The following is a 7,525-nucleotide window of genomic DNA, read 5'->3' as shown; positions in this document are numbered from 1 at the left end:
GGTCGTCTCGGGGGGCGGGGACGGCGCGGCGCTCGCACGGGAAGGATATCGTCCCGTCGCGGGCCCCATCCGTGAAGCGCGCGGCGGACCCAGCCGGAGGGGCGAAGCCGCCTGCCAAGAGGAGGCGCGGCGCTCCGCAGGAGAGGGCGGCAAGGCCCGATGTTCTGGTGGTGCCGGGGTAAGTGATTTTTTGTATTCGAGCCGAGTTACCGAGCGGCCCTGCTCGACTCGGCGTAATTATTTTTGTCTTGTGCTTCAGGTCACCAATTTCGCTGGCGCTAGCGGCGGCGGACGCCACGTCCACTTTGGGCGCCGCATTCCGGAGGAGTCGATCCGGCACCGCCGACCGGGACGAGGACAAGGACAAGGAAACTGTGGATCCAGACCTTGGTCTGGACCCGGCCGATGCCGAGGGCTTGGCCTGGCGGGATCGGTACCGAGCCCAGGCGGAGCTGGAGGCGGCGTCAACCCAGGCCTGGGTCAGAGCTGCGATGGCATGGGCGCAAGCCGGTGGGGAGCCGGCGTGGCCGGAGATACCGGCAGCGACAGTGGTGGCGACGACGGTCTTCGTGCCGGCGTCGGCAAGGGAAAACCGCCAAGGCGGCTGTGCGGACGCAATGGACCTCGACCGGGAGGTCATGGCTGTCGAGGACGGTACCCCACCGCGGACGGACGTGGTCGAGCGGGAGAGGACGAATGGAGGCGGCGGTGACGCTGTCTTGGAGGAGGCGGTGCGGGCGACACCGGAGGGGGCAACCCGGACGCCAGCGACCGAGGCACCGCTGGTGGTGGAGCCTCAAGCCGCTCTTCCCACCAAGTCGACGTCGGTGTCGGGGAGGGCGCTGGAGAAGGCGCCGGCTTTAGGGAGGCGGCCAGCAGAGGGCACGCCCTAGCGATCAGGGCCAGAGGACACCGGGTTGCCGAGCCGAGGATGTCGCTGAGCGGGACCAGTGAGGTCCCCTTGGGACCTCTGACCCGGGAGGAGGCGGCGATAGCCGTGACCCGTCGCCTGCGAGGGCGGACGGACCGGATCCAGGCCTTCGCCCAGGCCGAGGTCGAGGCGACGTAGGAGCTGGAGCGCGTCGTCTTCGTAAGTTTCCGTTTGCGCTCTGCTTTTCTTTTTCCATCGTTTTCTTCTTTGTGGAGGCGCATCGGCGCACCCACTAGGTGTAGCCCCCGAGATTCGGGCCAACTACGTGGCAGTTGGGTCGAATCTTATCTTGTTGTCTTGCGCTAATTGTTTCCTCTTGTAGCAACTTGACTCCTACCGGGTCAACGTCTTCAACCGCCTCCTTGAGACGCATCGGCGTCTCAAGGAGAGGCTCGCCGCCAAGGAGGAGGAGCTCCGCGTCACGACAGTTATTTCTTCTTCATGCTCTTTTCTAGTGGGGGCGCGCTAGCGCACCCACTGGGTGTAGCCCCCGAGATTCGGGCTAACTGCGTAGCAGCTGGGTCGAATCTTAAAACAATACTTTGTCGCTGAGTTTTTTCTTCTACAGCCGAGGTGCTGTCTTGGAGGACCCGGCTGATTCGGGCCAGTTCTCGCTATGACCGGCTCATCACAGACGTCGGCCGGCTCGGGGGCGACGGCGAAGGCGGAGACGATAGGAGCCCGGAAGGCGCTTGATGAAGCCAGCCGGCTGCGGGAGCAACTGGCAGGCGACAAGAGCCGCCTCAAGGCCGACGTGGAGCGCCTTAAGGCAGAGGCCGCCAAGGTCATGGAGGCGTAGCAGGCCCTTGCCGAGGCGGACCAGCAGTGCAGCAAGCTAGCCGACAACAAGGGGCAGCTCCAGGCCAAGGTGGAGCGCCTGAAGGCACTGGTGGCCACGGCGGAGGAGACCCGGCAGGGGGAGACCCGGCTCCATTAGCAGGCCGTGAAGGCGGCCGAGGACAAGGACGCTGAGCTGAAGGCAGCCCTTGCCAAGGTCGCCGACCTGGAGAAGGCGCTGGAGGAGCGTGACCGCACCATCGCCCAGGAGTGGCGCGGTATGTTGCTCGAAGCGCAACACCTGGAAGAGTCCTTCTCCAGTAAGTGCTTTCCTTTGGTTTTGTTGTTGTTGCCGGGTTGGGACTCCGGCTTCTCTTCCTTAGTAATTTTCTTCTGACTTGCTTTTATTCTTGGCAGGGACCTTTACGGAGACGCGCCCGCTGGTGGAGGAGGCAGTCCACTTCCAGCGCGACCCGCAAGGGATCGTCGACTTTGGGACCGACCCGCAGGTGGCTTGGACCTTCCCGGAGATCGTTGCCGCTGCCGAGGCCCGTCTGTGAGTCTTGAGAGAGCAAATGGGACGGCTCTCTAAGGCCGGCGCAGTGATGATGGCGACCCTCTGTCCGGGTGCCGTCGCGCCGACCAGCTTCACGTGGCTGGCACGGTGGTTGGAGGTGGGCCCGGACCGCCTTCATGAGTGGCGGGTGATAATCCTCACGTGCAGGGAATCATCGTAGCAATTTCCAAAGGTGGAAGTGATAAGTATGGAGTGTCGAACCCACAAGGAGCTAAAGGTAAGATCAATATTATCTCAAGCCCTATCTGCCAATGATACGACTCTACGTACACCAAACGTTTGCTTCCAACTAGAAACGAGAAATAAAACTACGTTGTGGGTATGAAGTGGATAACTTTGTATTATATCGGAGAGCTAAAATACTAAAGTAGGTGTTGTTATCATAAATTTAGAATATATTACTAGATATTATAAATAGCGAGTGTGGAATAATGGTGAATCGGTGTGCGGAATTGTCCTAGGCAATTGTTAACAAGACCGGTAATCACTATTGCAGTTTCATATGAGGGAGAGGCATAAGCTAACATACTTTCTCTTCTTGGATCATATGCACTTATGATTGGAACTCTATCAAGCATCCGCAACTACTAAAGATCATTAAGGTAAAACCCAACCATAGCATTAAAGTATCAAGTCCTCTTTATTCCCATACGCCATGTCCCGCTTATCCGTGTTTGTGTTTCAGTCACTCACGCAATGCGGACAATAAGCAAACCATGGACATATTGCAACACCCTACAGCAGGAATCCCTCACGCTTGCGTGACACGGAGGGCACCATAGGACAGCACCAAAGTAAAACATACAACTCATACCAATCTAGATCATCAATCAACCCAAAGAAAAAGGATATCTACTCAAAACATCATAGGATGGCAACACATCATTGGATCATAATATGTGGCATAAAGCACCATGTTCAAGTAGGGATTACAGCGGGGTGCGGGAGAGTGGACTGCATAAAAGAGATGAGGATTGATAACCCACAAGTATAGGGGATCGCAACAGTTTTCGATAAGTAAGAGTGTCGAACCCAACGAGGAGCTAAAGGTAGAACAAATATTCCCTCAAGTTCTATCGACCACCGATACAACTCTACGCACGCTTGACGTTCGCTTTACCTAGAACAAGTATGAAACTAGAAGTAGTTTGTAGGTGTTGTTGGATAGGTTTGCAAGATAATAAAGAGTACGTAAATAAAAAGTAGGGGCTGTTTAGATAAAGAAACAATAAAGTAAATATAGCGAGTGTGGAAAAGTGGTGGTAGGAGTTGCGAAATTGCCCCTTAAGCAAATGACTGCTTTACTAGACCGATAGCAACTTTTATGTGGGAGAGGCCACTGCTAGCATGTCATCCCTTACTTGCAATTCTATGCACTTATGATTGAAACTATTAGCAAGCATCCGCAACTAGTAAAGTTCATTAAGGTAAAACCCAACCATAGCATTAGGATATATTGGTCCCCCTTCAATCCCGTATGCATCAAGTTCTATGCTAGGTCGAAGCTTCTGTCACTCTTGCCCTCCAATACATAGTCCTATCAACATACAACTAACCCTAGGGTGTGATCCACGCGTGCAATCATATGATGGGCACCAAAGGACAGCAACATAACCACAAGAAAATTAAATCAATCATAGCAATTCATCAACCACCGATAGGACAACGAAAATCTACTCAGACATCATAGGATGGCAACACATCATTGGATAATAATATGAAGCATAAAGCACCATGTTCAAGTAGAGGGTACAGCAGGTTGCGGGAGAGTGGACCGCTGTAGATAGAGGAAGGAAGGTGATGGAGATGTTGGTGAAGATGGCGGAGGTGTTGGTGTAGATCGCGGTGATGATGATGGCCCCCGGTGGCGTTCCGGCGCCACCGGAAGCGATGGGGAGAGAGCCCCCCTCCTTCTTCTTCTTCCTTGACCTTCTCCCTAGATGGGAGAAGGGTTTCCCCTTTGGTCCATGGCCTCCATGGCATGGGAGGGGCGAGAGCCCCTCCGAGATTGGATCTGTCTCTTTGTCTCTCTCTGTTTCTGCGTTCTCAGATTCTTCCCTTTCACCGTTTCTTATATTCCCGGAGATCCGTAACTCCGATTGGGCTGAAATTTTAACACAATCTCTATCCGGATATTAGCTTTCTTGCGGCGAAAGAAGGGCTCCAACCACCTTACGGGGTGGCCACGAGGGTCAGGGGCGCGCCTGACACCCTGGGGCGCGCCCCCTACCTCGTTCCCCCCTCGGGCACCGTCCCACAATGATTCCACTTCCCAAAATTCATAAATATTCCAAAATAAATCTCCGTCAGTTTTTATTCCGTTTGGACTCTGTTCGGTATGGGTTTTCTATGAAACAAAAAACATGCAACAAACAGGAACTGGCACTGGGCACTGGATCAATATGTTAGTCCCAAAAATAGTATAAAAAGTTGCCAAAAGTATATGAAAGTTGTAGAATATTGGCATGGAACAATCAAAAATTATAGATACGACGGAGACGTATCAGCATCCCCAAGCTTAATTCCTGCTCGTCCTCGAGTAGGTAAATGATAAAAAAGATAATTTTTGATGTGGAATGCTACCTAGCATAATCTTGATCATGTAATCTAATCATGGCATGAATATTAAGATACGAGTGATTCAAAGCAATAGTCTATCATTTGACATAAAAACAATAATACTTCAAGCCCACTAATAAAGCAATCATGTCTTTTCAAAATAACATGGCCAAAGAAAGTTAGCCCTGCAAAATCATATAGTCTGGCTATGCTCCATCTTCACCACACAAAATATTCACATCATGCACAACCCTGATGACAAGCCAACCGATTGTTTCATACTTTTGAAGTTCTCAAACCTTTTCAACTTTCACGCAATACATGAGCGTGAGCCGTGGACATAGCACTATAGGTGGAATAGAATATGATGGTGGAGAAGACAAAAAGGAGAAGATAGTCTCACATCAACTAGGCGTATCAACGGGCTATGGAGATGCCCGTCAATAGATATCAATGTGAGTGAGTAGGGATTGCCATGCAACGGATGCACTAGAGCTATAAGTGTATGGAAGCTCCAACTGAAACTAAGTGGGTGTGTATCCATCTTGCTTGCTCATGAAGACCTCGGGCATTTGAGGAAGCCCATCATCGGAATATACAAGCCAAGTTCTATAATGAAAATTCCCACTAGTATATGAAAGTGATAACTCAAGAGACTCTCTATATGAAGAACATGGTGCTACTTTGAAGCACAAGTGTGGAAAAAAGGATAGTAGCATTGCCCCTTCTCTCTTTTTCTCTCATATTTTTTTGTTTTTTTATATATTTTTTTGGTGGGCTTCTTTGGCCTCTCTTTTTTTATTTGGGCTTCTTTGGCCTCTTTTATTTATTTTTAAAGTCCGGAGTCTCATCCCGAACTATGGGGGAATCATAGTCTCCATCATCCTTTCCTCACTGGGGCAATGCTCTAATAATGATGATCATCACACTTTTATTTACTTACAACTCAACATTACAACTCGATATATAGAACAAAGATATGACTCTATATGAATGCCTCCGGCGGTGTACCGGGATGTGCAATGATCTAGCGTAGCAATGACATCAAAAAACGGACAAGCCATGAAAACATCATGCTAGCTATCTTACGATCATGCAAAGCAATATGACAATGATGCTCAAGTCATTTATATGATGATGGAAGTTGCATGGAAATATATCTCGGAATGGCTATGGAAATGCCATGATAGGTAGGTATGGTGGCTGTTTTGAGGAAGGTATATGGTGGGTTTATGGTACCGGAGAAAGTTGTGCGGTACTAGAGAGGCTAGCAATGGTGGAAGGGTGAGAGTGCGTATAATCCATGGACTCAGCATTAGTCATAAAGAACTCACATACTTATTGCAAAAATCTATTAGTCATCAAAACAAAGTACTACGCGCATGCTCCTAGGGGGATAGATTGGTAGGAAAAGACCATCGCTCGTCCCCGACCGCCACTCATAAGGAAGACAATCAATAAATAAATCATGCTCCGACTTCGTTACATAACGGTTCACCATACGTGCATGCTACGGGAATCACAAACCTCAACACAAGTATTTCTACAATCCACAACTACCCACTAGCATGACTCTAATATCACCATCTTTATATCGCAAAACTATTGCAAGGAATCAAACATATCACATTCAGTGATCTACAAGTTTTATGTAGGATTTTATGACTAACCATGTGAATGACCAATTCCTGTCATCTCTCTAAATAGATATAAGTGAAGCAAGAGGGTTTAATTCTTTCTACAAAAGATACGCCCACGCTCTAACAAATATAAGTGAAGCAAAAGAGCATTCTACAAATGGCGGTTGTCTATGTAAAGAGAAACAAGCAATCCAAACTTCAAATGATATAAGTGAAGCACAAGAAGCATTCTATAAAGCCATACTCAAAAGATATAAGTGAAGTGCATAGAGCATTCTATAAATCAACCAAGTACTATCTCATACCAGCATGGTGCATAAAAGAAAAATGAAAACTGAATGCAAAAGACGCTCTAAGATTTCACATATTGCATGAACGAAACGAATCCGAAAACATACCGATACTTGTTGAAGAAAGAGGGGATGCCTTCCGGGGCATCCCCAAGCTTAGATGCTTGAGTCTCCTTGAATATTTACTTGGGGTGCCTCAGGAATCCCCAAGCTTGAGCTCTTGCCTCTCTTCCTTCTTCTGACATCGAGACCTTCTCGATCATCGAACACTTCATCCACACAAAACTTCAACAGAAAACTCGGTAAGATCTGTTAGTACAATAAAGCAAATCACTACTCTAAGTACTGTTGCAAACAAATTCATATTTTGTTTTTGCATTGTGTCTACTGTAGTATAACTTTTTCATGGCTTAATCCACTAATATAAGTTGATAGTTTCATCAAAACAAGCAAACTATGCATCAAAAACAGAATCTGTCTAAAACAGAACAGTCTGTAACAATCTGAACATTCACCATACTTATGATACTTGAAAAATTCTGCCAAAATTAGGAAAAATAAACAATTTGTATGGCAAGACAGTGCAAAAAGAATCAGAACCATTTGTCGTTCCAGTAAAAAATTAAATTCACACACTACAGCCAAAGTTTCTGTCCTGCACCGCACAAACCAACAAGCATCGTAAACATCCTAAAGGCAAACCTTGGCACATTATTTTTATAATACAATGGAATTGTACAAGGGGATAATT

Source organism: Triticum urartu, chromosome 3 (genome assembly GCF_003073215.2).
Source record: "Triticum urartu cultivar G1812 chromosome 3, Tu2.1, whole genome shotgun sequence".
NCBI lineage: Eukaryota > Viridiplantae > Streptophyta > Magnoliopsida > Poales > Poaceae > Triticum > Triticum urartu.
This window is presented reverse-complemented; position numbering follows the sequence as displayed.